Source organism: Oncorhynchus masou, chromosome 31 (assembly GCF_036934945.1).
Source record: "Oncorhynchus masou masou isolate Uvic2021 chromosome 31, UVic_Omas_1.1, whole genome shotgun sequence".
Lineage (NCBI taxonomy): Eukaryota > Metazoa > Chordata > Actinopteri > Salmoniformes > Salmonidae > Oncorhynchus > Oncorhynchus masou.
In genome coordinates this window covers 52,226,158-52,249,192 of record NC_088242.1, presented here as the reverse complement: position 1 = coordinate 52,249,192, position 23,035 = coordinate 52,226,158, and the positions used below count along the sequence as shown (strand labels likewise).

Sequence of the window (23,035 nt, the reverse complement as noted above, 5' to 3'; positions counted from 1 at the left end):
GATTGCAGTGAAACCCAACATGACTGGAAAAGTCACGTTCTGTGTGGGTTATTTACCTGGAATGTGTCTTCGAAAATGGAATGAGACGGAATTCACGACACAAGCGGTTCACAAAATGTTTCGTGTTAGGCTATAAATTGCAAACAGACAAAGATCGTCAAAGGTAAACTATTTATTTTCATGCAGTTTGTGAATATGTTACGCCTGTGCTGGTTAATTTTTTTTCTTTTTATGGGGCTCTATACTAGGATAATCACATCGTATTCTTTCACAGTAAATCCTTTTTTAAATCTGACAAGGCAGTTGGATTAGCAAGATTCCAGGCTTTCAATACATGTGAGACACTTGTATTTTCATGAATGTTTAATATGACTATTTATGTAGCGATCACCATATGTTGTGGAATTTCAGCCCGCTAGCGGGTTCCGTGCGCAGAGAGGTTAACAAAGGCTTCAAAACCTGCAGTGACTACAGGGTAAAACAGACCAAGGGTTGCTGCCCCTCCAATATTTCCCCTATACACATGTAACTGTTGGGACACTACTACCAAGTCTGGCTGCACAACCGATTGGCAAATGTACTGCAAATTGAGAAATCATGTGACTAACCTGAATAAAAAGAAGAAGAAACTACACTATGAAACAAAGATAAATTACATAAAGAATGATAGTAAAAAGCTTTGGAGCTCCATTATTCTGTCACAGATGACAGAGGTGTCACTACAGACATCTGTTTCACCTGTCTTTGTTCTTGTCTCCACCCCCTCCAGGTGTCGGCAATCATCCCCATTATCCCCAGTGTATTTATACCTGTGTTCTTTGTTTGTCTGTTGCCAGTTCGTTTTGTTTTGTGAAACCTACCAACGTTTTTCCCCTTGAGCCTGTCTTTTCTAGTTCCTGTTTTGCCTGCCCCGGCCCTGAGCCTGCCTGCCGTTCTGTACCTTGAGCCACCACATTGGATTATTGACCACTGCCTGCTCTGACCCTAAGACTGCCTGCCGTTCTGGACCTTTGCACCCTATCTGGATTACTGACCTCTGCCTGCCCTTGACCTGTAATTTTGCCTGCCCCTGTATTAGTAATACACTTTTGTTACTTCGACACTGTCTGCATCTGGGTCTTACCTGAAACGTGATACATTCATTGAATCAGATGGCTCATTCATCACAAACCCCACTGATATTGCCAACTACTTTAATGATTTTTTCACTGGCAAGATGTGCAAACGGACATGCCAACAACAAACGTTCATAGTACACATTCAGGTATATCTAACCAAAATATGAAAGACAAGCATTATCTTGGGCTCCCGAGTGGCTCAGCGGTTTAAAGAGCTGCATTTCAGTGCTTGAGGTGTCACTACAGACCCTGGTTTGATTCCAGGCTGTCTCACAACTGGCCGTGATTGGGAGTCCCATAGAGTGGCACACAATTGGCCCAGTGTCGTCCGGGTTAGATACAAGGGATGCATGTCTAGATACAATGCCATTTTACAATAAACAAATTGACAACAGACTTTTAGCACACATAGGGAAGGACATTCAACAAGCACAGCACTTACACAAATTACTGATGATTGGCTGAGAGAAATTGATGATAAAAATATTGTGGTGGCTGTTTTGTTAGACTTCAGTGTGGTTTTTTACATTAGCAATCAAAGTCTGCTGCTGGAAAAAAAACGTATGTGTTATGGCTTTACACCCCCTGCTATATTGTGGATAACAAGTTACCTGTCTAACAGAACACAGATGGTGTTCTTTAATGGAAGGCTATCCAACATAATCCAGGTTGAATCAGGAATTCCCCAGGGCAGCTATCTAGGCCCCTTACTTTTTTCAATCTTTACTAACGACATGCTTTGAGTAAAGCCAGTGTGTCTATGTACACAGATGACTCAACACTATACACATCAGCTTCTACAGCAACTGAAATAACTGCAAAACTTAACGAAGAGTTGCAGTTTGTTTCAGAATGGGTGGCAAGGAATAAGTCAGACCTAAATTTTTCTAAAACATTCTTAGCATTCATAGCAGTACTATCAACAAGGCAGGTCCTAAAGGCCCTAGTTTTGCCGCACCTGGATTACTGTTCAGTCGTGTGGTCAGGTGCCATAAAGAGGGATTTAGACAAATTGCAATTGGCCCCTAACAGGGCAGCACATCTGGCACTTAGATGTACACAGAGATCTAACATTAATAATGTCAATCGTTCCCGGCTCAAATGTAGGAAAGATTGAATTCATCACTACTTTTATTTCTGAGAGGTATTGACATGTTGAATGCTGTCTGGTTGTACTACTGGCACAAAGCTCGGACACCCATGCAACTCCACAAGACAAGAGGTCTCTTCACAGTCCAGAACAGACTATGGGAAGCACACAGTACTACATAGAGCTATGATTACATGGAACTCTATTTGACAAAAAGTAACTCACGCAAGCAGTAATATCTGATTTGAAAAACAGATAAAAAATACACTTTATGGAATGGTGGGGACTGTGAAGCAACACAAACATAGGCACAGATACATGCATACAAACACACAATAACTATGCACACAGGTACATGTGGATTTTGTGTTGTAAATATGTGGTAGTAGTGTAGGGGGCACACGGAGGGCACACACTTAATGTGAAAATCTGTTGTGAATGTATTGTAATGTTTTAAAAATAGTATAACTGTTCTTCCTGGACCCCAGGAAGAGTAGCTACTGCCTTGGTAGCAGCAAATGGGGATCCATAACAAATACAAATACAAAATACAAATACCACCGTGATGGAGAATGTTTTATGTACGAACCATTCTATGGGGGAAACTAGTGCATAGCCAGCTGAATAGATTCCCTTTGGACAGTAAAGATGACACGACTCAATATCATCATCTGCCGGCCTTTGGGCTAAGTCAACGCTGACTCCTGTTACAGTGCAACGGTATCCCAGATTTTAGGGCTAGATTCAATCAGTTCTGCCTTAACCCGCGATAACCAACAGTTGCATAGCAGTTTCATTGTTTTTATTTAGACGATGTCAGAGGTGTAACTGTGTTGGAGCTATCAAATCGGCAAACGCTCCCGGTGTTATACCTATACTGGAATGTGTATGGCTTAGTGACAACCACAGGAGCAGCTGCTCACCGATTTGACAGCTCTAATGCAGTTACAACCCCGACACAGCCAAAACCCCCGGCTGTGGAGATGTCGGCTACCGCCGGTTAACGCTTCATCTGATTGAATCTAGGCGTTAATAAGTGTGTAGTCTATGGTGAGACTAATAGACAGGGATCAATAAAAGAGATAAGCTCCATTTACACTCAGGGTAGCCGTTGATGACTATCCAGCAGTCTGGCCAAAATACATAAAAATAGCCCCGGGGACGTCCTTTACCGAAACAAATGGCACCCTATTACATATTAAGTGCACTACATTTGACCGGGACTGATAGGTCTCTGGTGAAAAATAGCACACTATATAGGGAATAGGGTGCCATTTGAGTCGCACACCAAGACTGAAGAGCAGAGGTTTCACTGTCTGAAGGTAACTCCAATCTGCAATAAAAGTACTTTAACATTTTAAGGGGTCCATTAATTATTGTCGAGCACCAGAGAGAGCCGTATATAAAGATGGCTCTGGCTGAGGCCCAAATGGCACCCTATTCCCTATATAGTGCACTACAGACACCAGTCATATGTAAGGCGCAATCCATTCTGAGGAACTCCCAGCATCCCTTGTTTGATGAATTTATGTTGCTTCCCCCAGGGCGCAGCTACAGTACACACTCCCCAAGTTTAAAATGGCTCAAAACTCTCCTTCATGCCAGCTCCTATCAGCTTTCTCAATAAGCTGAAGGACTACTGTTAGTTGTGTACATATTGCTGTATTTATTGTTTTGGGGTATATTTATTTGTCTGTGTTCAATGTGTTTTACTATGTGCTGCAAAATGAATTGCCCCATGGGTTAATAAAGACTCTACACTACTCTACTCTACACTACACTACTCTGCTCTACTCTAGTCTACTTTACTTTTGACCAGGGCCGATACGTCCCCCGTCAAAAGTAGCGCACTATATAGGGAATAGGGTACGATTTGGGATGCAGCCTCTGTCTAGCACTCGGGTTTGACAGGTGAAGTGGGTCATAAAGGGAACCAACATTAATAGCAACTGGTTTGGCAAGTTACAACATGATGTGCTTAGTAGAAGCCGCTCAAATCAGTTCCGTCTGACAGGGAGAAGAGCCCATCTTCTAGGACACAACATATGATACCATTAGATGATGCTATTATAGGTCAAAGTCACAGCCAGACAAACACCCTGACTGACAGAGAGCAGACCAGTAGTACCCCATCTCATTATAAACTGTGAGGGAGAGGAGAGCCAGTTATCCCCACATCACTGAGAGGAAGGGGATTTGTGTCATCAGGCAAAGCCATGATAAATCCTGGGATATACAGCCATTTTCAGGACAAAGGAGCTGCAAGTCTCAGTGAGAGAAGATTGGGTTTTTACAATGGAACAGTAGTTCAATATTTAATGCAGCCAACACATACTTGTGCATAAAATACTATACCTATGGGATAATTTTACATTACAGCACAGAATAAAATGGTAATAACATGGTAATTGTATAGTAACAAGTGATAGTTACTCAAAAAGAAAGAAAGCCCATGAAGCGACAGGCACACTCACCTGCCTGCTGTCTGTGTGAATGTGAAGGAGTTCTGGCGATGCTCTGTGCTGCACGTTGCCACCAGTCTAAATTATCTCTGTGACTCACACAAGAGCGTTCATTAGCTCTGAAAAAAGTTCCGTAAACACTAATTATAATGGCAGTCGTCTGGTGAGGCTATCTCTGTCTGTCTCCATCTCGCTCTCTCTTTTCCAGCCCTCTTACTCTCTTCCCCTCTGCCTGCCTCACTCCCCCGCTCTGACTCTCCTCACCAAGGTGTCACTGTGTCTGCACATACACTGCTTCTCATTTGTTGTCAATTTTTCCCTCTCCTGACTCTCCTCCCCTTTCCAGACGTTTGGTCTTAAAGTGACAACACATTGTAATGCATCCCTCAGCCTCAACCCGGTGGCTCGAGATACCCATCTGTCAGTTAGACTGAGAGATTTAAACCAATCCCAAAAATACGGCCTAAGAGCATACTAAGGTCATAAGAGGCAATCAGCAGTTGTTACATCCATTCATGGATTTAATGATTAATTAAATGGATGATGTGTACCCATTTATTCTTGAAGAATATAACCTGTAAATGCCTCATGAGCTTAGCTTAACTGTCGTATCCCATCACAACCCAAGATATAAGCCTCGATACATGGTTAAAACTATAATTTTATATCATGGATGGTCAGTCCTTGCATCCATAGCTCTGTCTATGAATTTCTCTGGGCCCATTCCTCAGCTTTTTACTGAAACAGTGGCGGGGAAGATGCTTTGTTATTGTGACAACTGCTGATTGGCCCTTTAAGGCTGCAATCCCATTACTGGGATGATATGACAACAGCCACTGAAAGTGTAGGGCGCCAAATTCAAAACAACAGAAATCTCATAATTAAAATTCCTCAAACATACATGTATCTTATACCGTTTTAAAGGTATTCTTGTTGTTAATCGCACCACAGTGTCCGATTTGAAATAGGATTTACGGTGAAAGAACCACAAACGATTAAGTTAGGTCAGCACCTAGTGACAAAAGAGAGGAGTCACAAAAACCACAAATAGAGATAAAATGAATCACTAACCTTTGATGATCTTCATCAGATGACACTCATAGGACTTCATGTTACACAATACATTAATGTTTTGTTTGATAAAGTTCACATTTATATAAAAAAAATGGAGTTAACATTGGCACGTTACATTCACTAGTTCCAAACACATCCAGTGATTTTGCATAGCCACATTGATTCAACAGAAATACTCATCCTAAATGTAGATGACAATGCAAGTTATACACATGGAATTATAGATATACCTGTCCTTAATGCAACCGCTGTGTCATATTTCAAAAAAACTTTACTGAAAAAGCAAACTATGCAATAATCTGAGACGGCGCTCAGAACAATCAAGTCAAGATAGCTGCCATGTTGTAGTCAACATAAACCATAAATTATATGCTAAATATTCCCTTACCTTTGATGATCTTTATCAGAACGCACTCCAAGGAATCCCAGGTCCACAATAAATGCTTGATTTGTTCGATAATGTCTGTTATTTATGTCCAATTAGCTACTTTTGTTAGCGCGTTTGGTATACATATCCAAACGCTCGTTCTGGTCAGCGTTAAGTTGGACAAAAACTTCAAAAAGTTTTAATACAGGTCGAAGAAACATTTCAAACTAAGTATAGAGTCAATCATTGGGATGTTTTTAACATTCCTCTTCAATAAAGTTCCAACCGGAGTATTCCTTTGTGTTTTCGGGAGCCATGGAACACAAGTCGCTATCATGTGCAATGTGCTTGACCAGAATGGCTGACTGCCAGACACCTGATTCATTCTGCTGTCATTCAGTCCCACAACACAGTAGAAGCCTCATTCAAATTTCTATAGACGGTTGACATCTAGTGAAAGCCCTAGGAAGTGCAACATCATTAATATCTCAAGCGGATTTCAATGGGAACTGTGTTGAGCACATACCAGCCTCAGATTTCTCACTTCCTGTTTTGATTTCTCCTCAGGTTTTTGCCTGCCGTATGAGTTATGTTGTACTAACTGACATCACAGTTTTAGAAATGTTAGAGTGTTTGCTGTCCAATACTAATAATAATATGCATACATTAGCAACTGAGACTGAGGAGCAAGCCGTTTACTTTGGGCACCTTATTTATCCAAGCTACTCAATACTGCCTCCCAGCCAATGGACAGATTTCAGTAAGTGTTGATCCTCTCTCAAAGACAGTGGGTACAACGTGTACTGGTCCATTAGTGAAAACAAGGGGGCCAAGAGTCATGGACCCCCTGTATTTATTTGCAATTAAATGAGACTTGCTGCACCTGAAAATGTAGATACATACAGTACATAATATACTGTGCCATTCATGGTGCTCTCTCTCCTGCAATATTTCTAATGCCTAGACATGAATCATAAATTAATGAGTGAATAATAACATTGCCAGTGGTGGAGCTTTGTGGTGTGAAGTGCTTGGTGCCCTGCATACTTGTGATGTAAATAAAGCATTTCAAGGGTGGCTGCTGCAGTTTAAATGGAACACTCTAAATCATCTACACCAACACATCACTTCGTCACTGTTGTAAGCATGAACTCAATTCAACTGTGCTCCATTTGATCTGCACAAGAGACCAATAGACCATTCCTACATCTAGGAACATGCCTTTCCCATCGTTCTGTAAAGAATACTCACTGATAAAATCCAACCCAGAGATGACCGACACAAGTTCAAAAACATCCTGTTAAAACACCAGGTTGAGCCCAGGGGCAACTCACCCTGGGGTGAGGTTGCCAGCAGAGTCAAAAAAGTATACTTTGACTGCACTCTGCAGCAATGTCACCCTCCTCTACAGTAGCAAACAAGCTCCAAACTATTCCCATCTCTGAATTTTAGAGACAGTCTGCTCTGTAGTTAATCTGAAGTTAAGTTGAAGTTAAATTGGTTAAACTGGGGCTCTATGTGTACTTTAGATATTCACATGTACTGTAATTTGGAAGTGAGCTTGGCTAAATGAATGAATATTAATAAAAATGTATGTTGTGATATCAAATGCTCTTCCAAGGATAGCTTCTCCCTTATCTTTCACCAACAACGTCATATAGTAAAGGATGGAGGAGGAGATGAACACTGACAATAAAGGATGGGTTGACCAACAAACATGAAACGACTATTAAAAAATCTGTACTTCACTGACCTGTGAAGTGCCTTATTATGAGGGTCATATATGATTTTGACAATTCTTACAATGCATTTATAACAGCATCATAATGCATTACACATGCAGCCTAAGCAAAGCCTTACCAAACACATTGATTTGATTGCTTGACAACACTGAGTGAACCTTAGCCTTCTCGGCAAACAGGTGGTAGATTATAGAGGGTCAGACATTAAAAAGTTGGAGGCATTGGAGAGATTACAAATGCCTCAACTTCTCCACGACACCTGCCTCTGTTGTTCCTGGAATATATTAGTAATTCCTGGAATGTATTATTCATTCTGGAATGCATGAATAATTCCTGGAATGCATGAATAATTCCTCAGTCAGACACAAGCAGTCTGACAACCTTGAGTCAATCCAATCATTCTCATAGTGTGGAGGGATGTAAACTAATTTACACGCCATTCTCTCTGCCTGAAAGTCTTGCATATCAGCGTGTACAGCAGTGTGATAACCATGGCCACTATCAAATGACGGGTAAGAGTCATTCCTATATGAAAATTGCCATGTAGAGAATCAGAGAACAGCTTCAGAGGGCACCCAGGTGGACAGAACAGATTGACAGGTCCTTAAATCTTACTGGCAGAATCATTCAGCATTGTAGGGCCATTCAACTTTTCAGAAAGAGGCAAGTTTGTCAGATTAAATGTTTAAAAAATCGTCCTGCTTCATCCATGCTTCATGAACTGAAATTAAAGATCCCCGAAATGTTCCATATGCACAACAAGCTTATTTCAAATCAAATCAAATGTATTTGTCACATACACATGGTTAGCAGATGTTAATGCGAGTGTAGTGAAATGCTTGTGCTTCTAGTTCCGACAATGCAGTAATAACCAACAAGTAATCTAACTAACAATTCCAAACTACTGTCTTATACACAGTGTAAGGGGATAAAGAATATGTACATTAAGATATATGAATGAGTGATGGTACAGAGCAGCATAGGCAAGATACAGTAGATGATATTGAGTACAGTATATACATATGAGATGAGTATGTAAACAAAGTGTCATAGTTAAAGTGGCTAGTGATACATGTATTACATAAGGATGCAGTAGATGATATAGAGTACAGTATATACGTATACATATGAGATGAATAATGTAGGGTATGTAAACATTATATTAGGTAGCATTGTTTAAAGTGGCTAGTGATATATTTTACATAATTTCCCATCAATTCCCATTATTAAAGTGGCTGGAGTTGAGTCAGTGTGTTTGCAGCAGCCACTCAATGTTAGTGGTTGCTGTTTAACAGTCTGATGGCCTTGAGATAGAAGCTGTTTTTCAGTCTCTCGGTCCCAGCTTTGATGCACCTGTACTGACCTCGCCTTCTGGATGATAGCGGGGTGAACAGGCAGTGGCTCGGGTGGTTGTTGTCCTTGATGATCTTTATGGCCTTCCTGTAACATCGGGTGGTGTAGGTGTCCTGGAGGGCAGGTAGTTTGCCCCCGGTGATGCGTGGTGCAGACCTCACTACCCTCTGGAGAGCCTTACGGTTGTGGGCGAGCAGTTGCCTACCAGTTGCTGTACCAGGCGGTGATACAGCCCGCCAGGATGCTCTCGATTGTGCATCTGTAGAAGTTTGTGAGTGCTTTTGGTGACAAGCCAAATTTCTTCAGCCTCCTGAGGTTGAAGAGGCGCTGCTGCGCCTTCTTCACGATGCTGTCTGTGTGAGTGGACCAATTCAGTTTGTTTGTGATGTGTATGCCGAGGAACTTAAAACTTACTACCCTCTCCACTACTGTTCCATCGATGTGGATAGGGGGGTGTTCCCTCTGCTGTTTCCTGAAGTCCACAATCATCTCCTTAGTTTTGTTGACATTGAGTGTGAGGTTATTTTCCTGACACCACACTCCGAGGGCCCTCACCTCCTCCCTGTAGGCCGTCTCATCGTTGTTGGTAATCAAGCCTACCACTGTTGTGTCGTCCGCAAACTTGATGATTGAGTTGGAGGGGTGCGAGGCCACGCAGTCGTGGGTGAACAGGGAGTACAGGAGAGGGCTCAGAACGCACCCTTGTGGGGCCCCAGTGTTGAGGATCAGCGGGGTGGAGATGTTGTTGCCTACCCTCACCACCTGGGGGCGGCCCGTCAGGAAGTCCAGTACCCAGTTGCACAGGGCGGGGTCGAGACCCAGGGACTCGAGCTTGATGACGAGCTTGGAGGGTACTATGGTGTTATTTCTCTCAAATGTTGTGCACAAATTTGTTTACATCCTTGTTAGTGAGCATTTTATCCTTTGACAAGATAATCCATCCACCTGACAGGTGTAAACAAATTTGAAGCTGATTAAACCAGCATTATCATTACACAGGTGCACCTTGTGCTGGGGACAAAAGGCCACTCTAAAATGTGCAGTTTTGTCACACAACATAATGCCACCGATGTCTCAAGTTCTGAGGGAGCTAGCAATTGCCATGCTGACTGCAGGAATATCCACCAGAGCTGTTGCCAGGGAATTTAATGTTAATTTCTCTACCATAAGCCACCAATTGTATTTAAATCTGTAATAATGCCTTTTTGTGGGTAAAAACTCATTCTGATTGACTGGGACTGGCTCCCCAGTGGGTCACCTTGACTCCCAAGTGTGTGGGCCACCCATGGTTGATGGTTGCACTCCTGTCCAGTCATGTGAAATACATAGATTAGGGCCTAATGAATTTATTTAAATTGACTGATTTCCTTATATGCACTGTAATGTACACAAAGTCAAGGTTATGCTTCGCTGATGCTAATTACTGTCTATTTGCATGCTCTGTGATTACATGCTTGGCTTGACAGGCATCAATGTTATCATTTAGTGAGGTTCGTCAAAGGTGTGTGTGTGTGCAATTTATTGAGAGCAAAGGACTTCTTCTTTCATAGGTTGTCACTCAAATCAGCCTGCCAACCTGCCATGTAGGCTCAGGCTGGCTATCCCCGTGGGGTTGGAAGAGTCTGAATTTTTCCTATCCTCTAATTTGAGATGTTGTGGGAAATCCCAGTTTCACTGAAAATTCAATGAAGCAGTGGCACCCAGATTCAGATTTCACCCAAGTTCAACAAGAAGGGCAGACAAGGAAGAGCAGATGCTAAGGAGAAAGAGAAGGCATGAGCTGCATGATCCTCTCAACTGTTATCGCACAGATCAGATGCCCTCAGTGTGGGGGGTCTGATTCATAGAAATACGATGAAATATACAATACATAGCACTAATGAGCTAAAACAGTGAGAGTGAATGGGGCACCATCCCAAATCACCTCAAAGGAAGTGGCAACAAACCAAGTCGTTAAGCAACACAAGCACCTTGGGACTTGATTGTGTGTGTAATAGGAAAGCATACAATTTACTTTTCTTGAACCTCACTTTGAAGACAAAACAACTAAAAGAATTGGCTTGACTTTAGCTTATTTAGCAGGAATATGTACATTCGATTCAGAGCATGGCTGAACCATCTAGTTGTAGATGTGTGAGGTTTAGCTCAAAAAGGTTACTTGAGGAACTATTCAATCAGAACCCCTTACCCAGTTGTTTTTTTTTTCAATTATGCAATATCTGTCTGTTGCATAATTCCATTAATTATTTCTTCCATTCAAATGCAGATTATTACTCAGTTGTATTATTTAAATAGGTGTATTACTTAGTTTTAGGAGCAGCATTTCCCTCTTAAACAGCCATTCATGGTCGATGCAAGTTCACATCGTGTTGGTTTGAACACGATGTCAACTTGCATCGACCCACGAGTAGCTGTTTCAGAGGGAAATGCTGCTCCTAAAACTAAGTAATACAACTATATAAATCATAAAACTGAGTAATAATCTGCTTTTGAAATAATGAATATTCCAAATCAGGCTTTGTTCAATAGAGCTCCAACTGCAAGTGCTTCAACGTCATTATGGTCGCATTACATTAAGTTGTTCCTCCTACCCATATTTTGGGTGTTGTTCTCACTGATGTATTCAAGTCCATCTAAATCCAATTGCTGTGTTAATAATGAATAATAAGGGCAGAGCCCAGTGACAAGTTAATTCTGAAGTGGGGTCAGTAGACGCTCACGACTTCAACTTATGTTATTACAGGGTCAGAATAACCTATATATCAAGACAACCATGACAATCATGTCTGACAGGATGGGCTGCTATTGGCAACACAAAACATATTTTTGTTCTAACACATTGTCTTTTTCATGTATTATAGCATATAAAAAAAGTAGAGCTTGGCCTACCATGTGCATGGTTTTGGAAAAATGTTATACTAAAGTACGCTATTCTATATGTTCTGGTCTTAATAAAACTGACTCAATATTGTCCTGCATTATGTTCAAAATCAAGTAAAAAAAGGTAGACTTTTATTTATCAAAACTATTCCGTATCACAAGAAGACTTCAGGGGCACTACAGTATTTGAACATCAGAGATGACTGACCTCCAGTAGAAAAACTCCTGGGGGCTTGACTGACTCCGTTGTCTTGGTGAATAACACAAAGACAATCTGCCAGACATGAGTCCTGTCATGTGGAGCTTCTTCCACTCTCCTACAGTAAAGTGATAGTTAATGCACTGAATTCAGCCTAACATGACCTTCACAGAAAAGAGCAGTGGTGTAGTGGAGTTTTATCGTCTCCACCTCATGTTGAGATTCAAAGTTCAGACCACTTTAAACGTGCAGCTGCAGCTTCACACTTTTCTAGTCCAATGTGTTTTTTTCTTAACCTATCATTTATACAATTTGTTTGAAAGGGGCTGTTCCGGCAGGCTGGCACACTCCCTGACCTCACGGCAGGTAGCCTAGTGGTTAGAGTATTGGGCCAGTAACCGAAAGGTTGCTGGATCGAATTCCAGAACTGACAAGGTAAAATCTGTCATTCTGCCTCTGAGCAAGGCAGTTAACCCACTGTTCTCCTGGCGCTGTGGATGTCGATTATGGCAGCCCCCTAGACCTCTCTGATTCAGAGGGGTTGGGTTAAATGCGGAAGACACATTTCAGTTGAATACATTCAGTTGGACAACTGACTAGGTATCCCCCTTTCCCTAACTACTCACTGTGCAAAGTTAGGTAAAACTCGTATAGCTTCTCAAATCACATCCCTCTCTTAACAAAAACATGGAAACTTCATACATACAGTGGGTATACTTTCCAAGTTACAGTATTTCCTTTATAAAATGTTTCATGATATTAGTGTTCTATAGATCGCCTCTGACCATTCCCCACGTTCTGTGTTAGAAATATTGACCGTGTTAGTTTCAGCAGGAAAAAGTCAGTGAAACAAAACACATTCCTTTGGTGAATCTTGAGAGCGCATGCCTGAATCTTCTCTCTTGATTTACAACAGGGCGTGAGTTGCTAACCCCCACTAGTTATTTCCTTCTCCCTCGAGGGTGAGAGGGGTCTGATTGAAGTTATTCATTGCAAACCTGATCTGACCTATTTGGATTCTCGTGGACAGTCATGACAATGTCTTGAGTGTATGATATTTGTGACATGGTGACATGCTAGTAGAAATGAGGTAAAATGGATTCAAGTTTCCCTGCATTAAAATCACCAGCCACTAGGAGCGTCACCTCTGGGTGAGCATGTTCTTGTTTGCTTATGGCCCTATACAGCTGGTTGAGTGCGGTCTTAGCTCCAGCACCAGTTTATGGTGGTAAAGAGGCAGCTACAAAAAAATATATATGAAAAAAAAAGTATGATCTACAGTTTATCATGAGGTATTCTAACTCTGGTGAGCAGAACCATGAAACTTCCTTAATATTAAAGATGGTGCACAATCTGTTGATAACAAAGACACACCCCTTCTCCCTAACTTTACACAATGCTGCCGTACGGTCTTGACGATGCATTGAAAAACCAGCTAGATGTATATTTTCAATGTTCTTGTTCAGCCACGACTCTGAGAAACATAGGATATTACAGTTCTTCAGGTCCCGTTGATAGGATAATCCCAAACAGACCTTGTCCAGTTTCCTCTCCAGGGATTGTACGTTCACCAGTACAACGGCGGGTAGAGACTGATTTTTTATTTACCAATGTAGTTTTGTCAGGGTCAAGATATATAACCTTTGAGTTAAGAAAGCCGGAAACAAACTTGGTCTCTTTTTTGCTTTCTTGAGTAAGTCAGCCCCAAAAATGCAGGTGTTTCAGTCTAGCTCAGTGCTTTCTGTGGTGGTGGGGCAGCCAGTGGAAAATACAGAGCGTAGCGGTTGGTAATGTTCTCTAGTTGCGCCGTGATTGGCTCAGTGTTCTGTCACTCATGGGGACACTACGTCACCGCCAAATCTAAAAAATTCAAGCCCCTTGGGTGCTGCCATAGAGTTACATTAGAGGTTACCATACAAGAAGGCTCAAGGTCATTGGCCACATATAAAATCCTTTTTAATCCTTGTCATATGAAGAGAAATAATGAAGAAAAATTATAGATAATACGTATTGGTGCTCAACGGCCATTGGACATAAACATTACACAACATTGAGTGGTTTGGAAGGAATCTGTGGCTAACTGCAAGCATTGCAAAGCAATCACTAGCCTGCTATTCAGTGGAGTGGGTGTGTGGTCCCAAGTCTGGGTTTAAGGGTCTCTTTTCCAAGCTTAAAAGGATAAACATTCAACATTGGCCATGGTGTCAATACAGCATGACTTCTGCCTCACTCAAAACAACTGGGAGCTCTGAATTGGGAAATCTGATTTCAGTGAGTTCAAGACAGCTGGGAACTCGGGAAAAAACAAGATCCGACTGGGAAAATACATTTTGAACGGTCATCCAACTTGGAATTGCAAGTCAGGAAATCTGGCCTCTTTCTAGAGCTCCGACCTGAAGATTACTGACGTCATCATGAGTCGACCTTTTTTTCAGAGTTCCCAGTTGTCTTGAAAGCACGATAAATCCAGAGAATGCCAGACTTTGATGACAACGTTTGATGAGAAAATTTGCCCACAAAAGAACCGCCGCACCACCTTCCTGTTCAAGTGAGAACAGCACAAGGTGAGTCCAAAAATGTCTTGTATGCTGCTGCATAAACAATGTAATATGCCAGGGAGATAGCTAAGAAAGTAATACTAAGTGTTAGTAGCCCATGTGCCTCACCCTGATAATTTAGTCCTGTTTCCCCTCCTAAATTCGCCTACTGTTCTGACTTGGTGGTGCACGTGTAGCCTGTTTTAAAGAAATGTAATCGAATATTGTAAGAGTTTTCATTGTCTGCTTATATGACCCCTTTATTATCATATGGTTCTGACTTGGTGTAAAAAAAAATACTGTAAAAACGTCCCATGTTCTGAATTCTGTCGCTGTACATTTCAAAAGTGCTGAATAAGTAGTTATATTGACTACGTCCATCCTAGCTCGCTCATTAATGTCTTAATCGAAATTACACATTGTCTCTTATCTGCTCGTCATCCCCTTATGCCATAGTTTGTACATCTCAATTGTCAGTAGAAACCACTTTGTTTAAACAAGTCAGCCATATCAGCAATGTTTTTTTTTAAAGGCAGTAAATGAGGCTGAATGAACTGTTTCGCTGCCAGACAAGGCTCCGCTGATAGCCAGGTGTAGCAGTGGTAAGGTGGTGGGACTGCTGTTGGGACTCTGCTGAAGGGACAGCTTTATGTAGGCCCTAATAGTGTGTTGGGCACCGTTTGTCACTGTTATAGTGCAATTAATGTTTTGTTTAGTGTTGTGTTTTTTTTTTGCCCCACCAAGATTTACATGCTAATATTGCCACTGGTCAGGGTGCCCGCATGTCAGCCTCTCTTACACCGTCTTTTCCTTTTCCTAAACAATTTAGACAAAAAGTTAAGATGGTATGACATCTTGGTCTACTTCTCTGCTATTCAAATCTGAAATAATAACAGAAATATCCATTACGGATCTAACAATATGGCTGTTTTAGTTACCGCATCAACAACATTTTCTGTAACTTTTTTTTTGACCACTACCCCAACAAGTTAGACAAAAAAAGTTAGAGGGTATGAAATCTTCCTCTACTTCTCTGCTATTCATATGTTTGTGGAACCAACATTTTCACTTCAGATCAGTACAGCTATTTTAGTAACTGCATTCCCACATTTTCCACAAACTTGTTACAAACAACTGCCATGTTTTGCCACTGACCCAACAAGTCAGACAAAGACATAGAGGTTATGAAATCTTCCCCTATTTTTCTGCTTGTCCAATTAGGAATAATGTTTACCAATCTGTAGATGGAGCCGTTTTAGTAACCCATCAACTGCTCTCTTTCTTGATGCAGTAAATCATGTCAGAAGCTAGCAAATTATTTACCAACAGCTGCTAATTCCAATAAAACTACATCACGTTTTGAAGTTCACTTTCCTTGCTTTGTCTAACACTATCATGAATCTAGCAAATCCATTTTGTGGCTGAGTGCAGTATTTAGTTAATATTAAAAGCACAAACTTACTGTATGTCACCATGCTTCTCACACATGCTTTAGCCAAAAGGGAGCAGTGTTGCCAAGGCTACTGTTACCTAGCAACGCTTGACTCACAGGTATGAATGTCTTCATAGCTCTTCAAATTCCCATGATTTGTCAGTCTTTTTCAGACCGAACAGCTAGTGTTAAGATTTAGACTACCTTCCCAGTCTGGACGACCTGGAATGAGAAAGATAAGATTTCTAATGCTTACTAGCTTCGTCCTCCTTTTCCAGGGTCATGCTCCGTGCTCTAAATACCTTAACTGTCTCTAAAGAGAAGGGTGGGCTGTACCCCACTGATTGGATAGAGCGGATTAGGAATAGCTTCTACTAATAAAAACGTTTTGGCTGTTTGTTGAAGTTGAGTGACAAAACGTGGCTAGCTAACATCTACTAACAGCTCTCTGCGTCATAATTGAGCAGCCCAAACAAAGCAATTCTCAGGTCTAACCATGCCACGTGTGTATCAAGCCATTGTTGTGACAGTGCTTCCTCTTATTTGACACAGTCTTATTCTCCAACTGAAACCCAAACAGTCGATAGGCCTACTACGGGCACAGTTGTCTGATGTTTCATTCCTCTTCTAGAAATGAATTGCAACCCAACACATAAGACAGAACATGAAGGTACAGCCTGTTCAGAGAAACATTGAATACTTATCCATTCTGAAATTATAATCATATAACCACAAGGTAGTTTATTTAGAACGCTTCTCTACAACAGCAGGGTTTTCGGGCAGCTAATAGCTCTGCTCATTAGTATGCACCTAGTCCAACCTCAGAGAAAGAATCAGGATTCGATACTTTACAGCAGGACATTTCAACAGATGAGAATCTCCTCCCACTCATAGTCCTAGTTATGGATCGATTCGGAATACAGAAACAAAAAAGTAAAGTATAAAAACTGTCCCTTTGATTTATATTCAAATGAGCAGTAGGCCTATGTGTGGAAATTGGATTTCTCAGAAATGAATTTCCTGGTAGCAAATTGTATTGGATCATCTTGCTGTATTAATATCCAGGCTATGAGGATCATCAGGCTAGGCCTATTCTTCATTTCACAGTATGTTGAATAGAACCCTCCAACCACAAAGGAGCTCTGCACAATAATTAACATTAGCTCTCTGTCTGTGTGAAGACTGACTCACATTTCCATTCCAGTTTCCATGTTCAAACAATTCCCCCTAAGCAATTTTGGGGATTTCGTCCTTGTTCATTTACATGTGAAAGGCGATCATATTTCAAGAGTCCCAACATTAGAATTCAAAAGGCGCATACATTGAAAGTTACAGAGGCGAGGGAGAGAACTTTTCTCCACAATGCTAATGAAGTATTTACGCTGAGATTAAAATTCAATGGCCACATCCTCACTGAATAAGTGAAAACTAAAATGATTGGCACCCTCTGATAAAGATGAGCTAAAAAATACTTTAAAATAAATCATACAAATTCTCCACTATATTGTATGAAAATATACACAGTACCAGTCAATAGTTTGGACACACCTACTCATTCCAAGGTTTTTCTTTATTTAAAAAAAAAACATTTTTCTACATTGTAGAATAATTGTGAAGACATGAAACTGTAAAATAACCAGTGGTGTAAAGTACTTCACTAAAAATACTTTAAAGTACTACTTTAGTAGTTTTTTTTGGGTATCTGTACTTTACTTAACTTTTATTTCACTACATTCCTAAAGAAAAAAATGTACTTTTTACTCCATATATTTTCCATGACACCCAAAAGTACTTACATTTTGACAGGAAAATGGTCCAATTCACACAACTATCAAGAAAACATCCCTGGTCATCCCTACTGCCTCTGATCTGGTGGACTCACTAAACACATGCTTTGTTTGGAAATGAATGTCAGGGTGTTGTAGTGTACCCCTGGTTATCCGTAAATAGAAAGAAAGAAAAAACAAGATAGTTGTGATGTCTGGTATGACTTTTGAGTACTTTTTCCACCACTGGAAATAACACATATGGAATCATGCATTAAACAACAAAGTCTTAAACAAACAAAGAAAAACATTTTTATATATTTTTTGTGAGACGCAAAGTAGGTAAACAGAGGATCTCCGCATGTGTGGTTCCCTGTTGGAAATGCATTCCAGGTGAAGCTGGTTGAGAGAATGCCAAGAGTGTGCAAAGCTGTCACCAAGGCAAAGGGTGGCTACTTTGAAGAATTTAAATATATTTTGATTTGTTTAACACTTTTTTGGTAACTACGTGATTCCATATGTGTTATTTCATAGTTCTGATGTCTTCACTATTATTCTACAATGTAGAAAATAGTAAGAAGAAAAGAAAAACCCTGGAATGAGTAGGTGTGTCCAATCTTTTGACTGGTACTGTATATATATTATTTTATACTAATACAATAGCTCAGAGAAAGAGATATTGTTTAAAGCGGCACTCAGCACTTGAAACAATATCAAAGCGTTCTCCCCACCACTATTTATTCTTCAAGAATCAATGGGTACATATTATTAGTTTAAGTCCAAACATGGATTTAGTAACTACTGATTACCCCTTTAACAAGTAATAATAGTACAAATTATTCACACCCCTGTTTTCAATATACCTGCAAAAATGATTGGTACCCGTTTTCAATACTACTGCAGCCTCCCCTTGCGAGGAAAACGACACAAGCCTTTTCCTAAAATGTTTTATGAGATTGGAAAACACATTGTGAGGGATTTTAACCCATTCCTTCAAACAGAATCTTTCCAGATCCTTGATATCCTTCATCTTTGCTTATGGACTGTCCTTTTCATTTCAAACCACAGTCCGGCCATTGCAATTTATGGCCATTGCAATTCATTTCTTTTGTGATCAATTAAACATCTCTTTGTGAATTTTCATGTATGTTTGGGTTATTGTCTTGCTGGAAGATCCATTTGCAGCCAAGTTTCAGCCTCCTGGCAGAGGCAACCACGTTTTTGGCAAAAATGTCCAGGTACTTGGTAAAGTTCATGATGCTGTTGACCTTAAAAGGACCAATATATCTGTTTTTATCTCCATATCAAATAATTTCTGAGTACCTTACTGTGACTTGTTCAATTAAAATGGTAAAAAAATAAATAAAAATAACTTCTTAACAAAGAGCGATTTCTCAAGCAAAGAGTTTTGCTAGGACTGTCTGGGAATGGCCTGAGTGGGGAGCAGAACAATTAAAACGAGCTGTTATTGGCAGAGAACTTTGGAACTCACTTTCTTATTGTTTTACTACTGGTGATATCATATCACCAGGCAAGCCAAAACTCCTTCCCACTAAAAGAGGCTGATATTTCAGGCAGTTTGTTCAAACAGCTCTTACACTAAAATCACATTTTTGACCACACTGGACCTTAAACAAGAACAGTGGAAGCAAAATAGCCTCATGACATCAAAGATTCCCCATCATATTTTGCAGTCAGTACAAGGTACTTTCCTGCAGATGCCTCCATTTTATTTACTCCAAAATGAAAATAAACCTCTTTGGCCATGCAGGCCTGGTTCCACAAGGGGGCAAAGGGGGGCTTAGCCCCCTCAGTTTTCATTTTATGTCCCTATATAAAAATAGCAAAAATATTCAAAGGATACGTGAAAGATGGCGCAAAATACGTATCTCCTCTGCGCTGTCAGGCCAATGGACAGAGCGTACCGCAGTGTGTAGGGTGGCTATGGAAAGCAAATGAGGTGGTTAGGTATTGGCTCCTTTGGGTTTCCATAAAAATAATGAAAAAAACACTTCTCAACTGTGATAGGATAAGTGAATAACTTGATACGATTCTGTGTAGCACAGATTTTGATTTAGAAGGACGGGATCAAGTTTACTGATCAAGTTTGCTGCTTCACACCCCACCACTGAGCTAGCTGTAGAACGTGTTAGTGTTATTAGCCTTAGCCTATTTAGCTAGCTCGAACCAGCTAATCTGCCATGATGGTTATCGGAAATAGGCTTCGCTAAAGTAACAAAACAAAGCCAAAAGGAGGAAAGCAATGAGCAGCAGGAGCATCAAACCATGAGGCCGACATCAAGCCCAGCAGCGATGATGCTGACGGGCTCCAGCTAGCGCCAAGTGCAGAGCCTAACCACCCTTCCACAAGCTCTGCCAGGATAATGGCTCTACAGCCCTCTCCACCTCCGACTGTTCCTGACGAGGAGCCAGCCCAGGTTAGCCTAGAATCTTACCGTAGCTGCAGGTTCTGTTCAAAAACATGAATTTAATAGCAACTGGTTCATAGAAGAGTGGGTGGAATATTTGGTTACTGCAGAATTCAATATAATTCCAATGCAGGAATCCAAATGACGCCCCTGGGTATAGCTACATATCGGTATGTTTCATCATAGAAATATAATGATCAAAAAATGTAAATGCAACATGCAACAATTTCAATGATTTTAATTAGTTAATTGAAGGAAATTAATTAATTAGGCCCTAATCTATGGATTTCATATGACTGGGCAGGAGCGCAGCCATGGTTGGGCCTGGGAGGGCATAGGCCCACCCACTGGGGAGCCAGGCCCAGCAAATCAGAATTAGTTTCCCCCCACAAAAAGGGCTTTATTACACACAGAAATACTCCTCCTTCATCAGCTGTCCAGGTGGCTGGTCTCTAACGATTCCGCAAGTGAAGAAGCCGGATGTGGTTGAGAGGCTAGTTGGACGTAATGTTAAATTCTCTAAAACAATGTTGGAGGCGGCATATGGTAGAAATTAACATTAAATTATCTGGCAACCGCTTTGCTGGAAATTCCTGCAGTCAGCATGCCAATTGCACGCTCCCTCAAAACTTGGCATATCTGTGGCATTGTGTTGTGTGACAAAATGAAGGTTATGTATATAACCACAGTTATGTGAGCTATATGGATCACTCCAATATATTGGTATCACTCCACGGCGGAGGGATACATCCGAGGTGTGGATTTACAGATTTACTCCCTTGTACACCTGTGTCACGGCTGGGGTCCGCCCCTATATATAGACCCCATGGCCAAGAAACTTGGCATATTTCTGTGCGCCTCTAACATTGAGGATTGTGTGATCCAAAATAACCGTGGTTACATACGTAACCTTCTTTATGTTTCACTATATTGGATCACTCCAATATATTGGTTTACCCATACCAGATTTAGCCGGTGCTAGAGGGACCTGGCCAGCAAGCGGTGAAGTCCCAGCGCAGGACCGAGACGCGGGGGCCGTCAATGTGGAAGGGGGGTCCCGGCACATTCCCCGGAAGGAGAGGCGACGCCCAGGTCCATTAAATCAACAGCAGAGGGAGGTGCCACATTTACCCAATAGTACCTAGCAAGGGTGCAAGAGGAAGCCCAGCTGGCCACAGCACAGATATCAGCGAGGGGCACTCCACTCAGTAGAGCCAAGGACGCAGCCACACCTCGTGTTGAATGTGCCACCTCAGATCACAGCACTGGCCTGCCAGCCAGGCAGTATGCTGTTGTAATCGTGTACACGATCCAGAGAGAGCCTCTGCTTTGATAACCCAGCCCCCAGGACTCTTTCTCACTCACTGTGTCCACTCCACATAGGCAGTCAGTGCCCGCACAGGGCTCAGCATGCCGGAGGGAGACATGACATAAGCAGACATGTCGGTCAGACAGAACCTTTGGGAGGAATGAAAGGTTGGGGCTGAGAGATATACTACTCCCACCGGGGTTCATCCGGTAGCACTCAGAACTTTTCCGAAAGAGCATGGAGCTCACCCACCCTCTTCATGGAAGTAATCGCTACCAAGAAAGCCACCTGTATATAGAGGAGTTTCAGGGAGGCAGACTCCAACGGTTCTTAAGGCGGCTTTGCCAAAGCTGCTAAGACCGCATCCAGATCCCAGCTCACCATTGAGTGGGTCGTAGCTAGACGAAGGCGACGAACCCACTTCATTAACCTGGAGACCAAGGGATGGTGCTCCTCTGGCCTGTCCATCCACCCCACACTGCAGGCAGATATAGCGGCCAAATACCCTCTCAGTGTACAGGCTGCCAAGCCTTCATCCAAGTGAGACTGCAGGTATTGGAGGACATACTGCAAGACAAGGGGCTGGCCATGTCGCCAGCTATTACATCTACCAGTGACTTACCAAGCGAACTTCAGAAAGTTTGTACCTCAAACCATAATGAAAGAGAACGTGTGCTGCGGCCATGGGGTCTATATATAGGGGTGGACCCCAACCGTGACACAGGTGTACACGAGAGTAAATCTGCAAATCCTCACCTTGGATGTATCCCTCCGCCGTGGAGTGATTGTTGCGTTTATATTTACATGTTGCGTTTATATTTTTGTTCACTATAGATACGTCCTATTATGTTTTTTTTGTGGATGTAAATGAAACTGTACTTATTGGAAACATGTTTATGGTAGGCTGGCATTGCGTAATTGATTACGTGGATGATCCGAATTTGATCCGTGTCGCTGTACTCGTGGTACGCATGGTTTTTCATGTTTGAAGTAGGCCTATAGGCCTATTTGTTTGACAAGACAACTGTGCATGGCTGCATCTCACTATAGAAGCCTGTTTTGGTTATTTTTATATTTTTACTGCGTTTTTTGTTTACTGTTATTGTAACGAGCTTAAATACAGATTGTATCATGCCACTGGCTGCTTTGTTCTGTTCATTCATTCGTTTCTTATTCACAGTTGTGTCAGTATTCTAAACCAAACTGGTTTGCATGCATTAATTACTAGGCTTCAACTTTCAGCATTTAGTTGCATTATTTTGGGAAGACAGCTTTAT

General features: G+C 41.5%; 2 long non-coding RNA genes across 2 annotated transcripts; both read left to right on the top strand.

Annotated features, from left to right (window-relative positions):
• Nucleotides 1-13: 13 nt before the first annotated feature.
• Nucleotides 14-1,100, top strand: LOC135524106 (uncharacterized). The gene is made up of 2 exons (XR_010452906.1): nt 14-163; nt 770-1,100. It is a non-coding gene; the product is annotated as an uncharacterized LOC135524106 (long non-coding RNA).
• Nucleotides 1,101-19,936: 18,836 nt separating this feature from the next.
• On the top strand, nt 19,937-22,898 carry LOC135525230 (uncharacterized). Its single transcript, XR_010453095.1, has 2 exons — nt 19,937-20,458; nt 21,416-22,898. It is a non-coding gene; the product is annotated as an uncharacterized LOC135525230 (long non-coding RNA).
• The last annotated feature ends 137 nt before the right edge of the window (nt 22,899-23,035 follow it).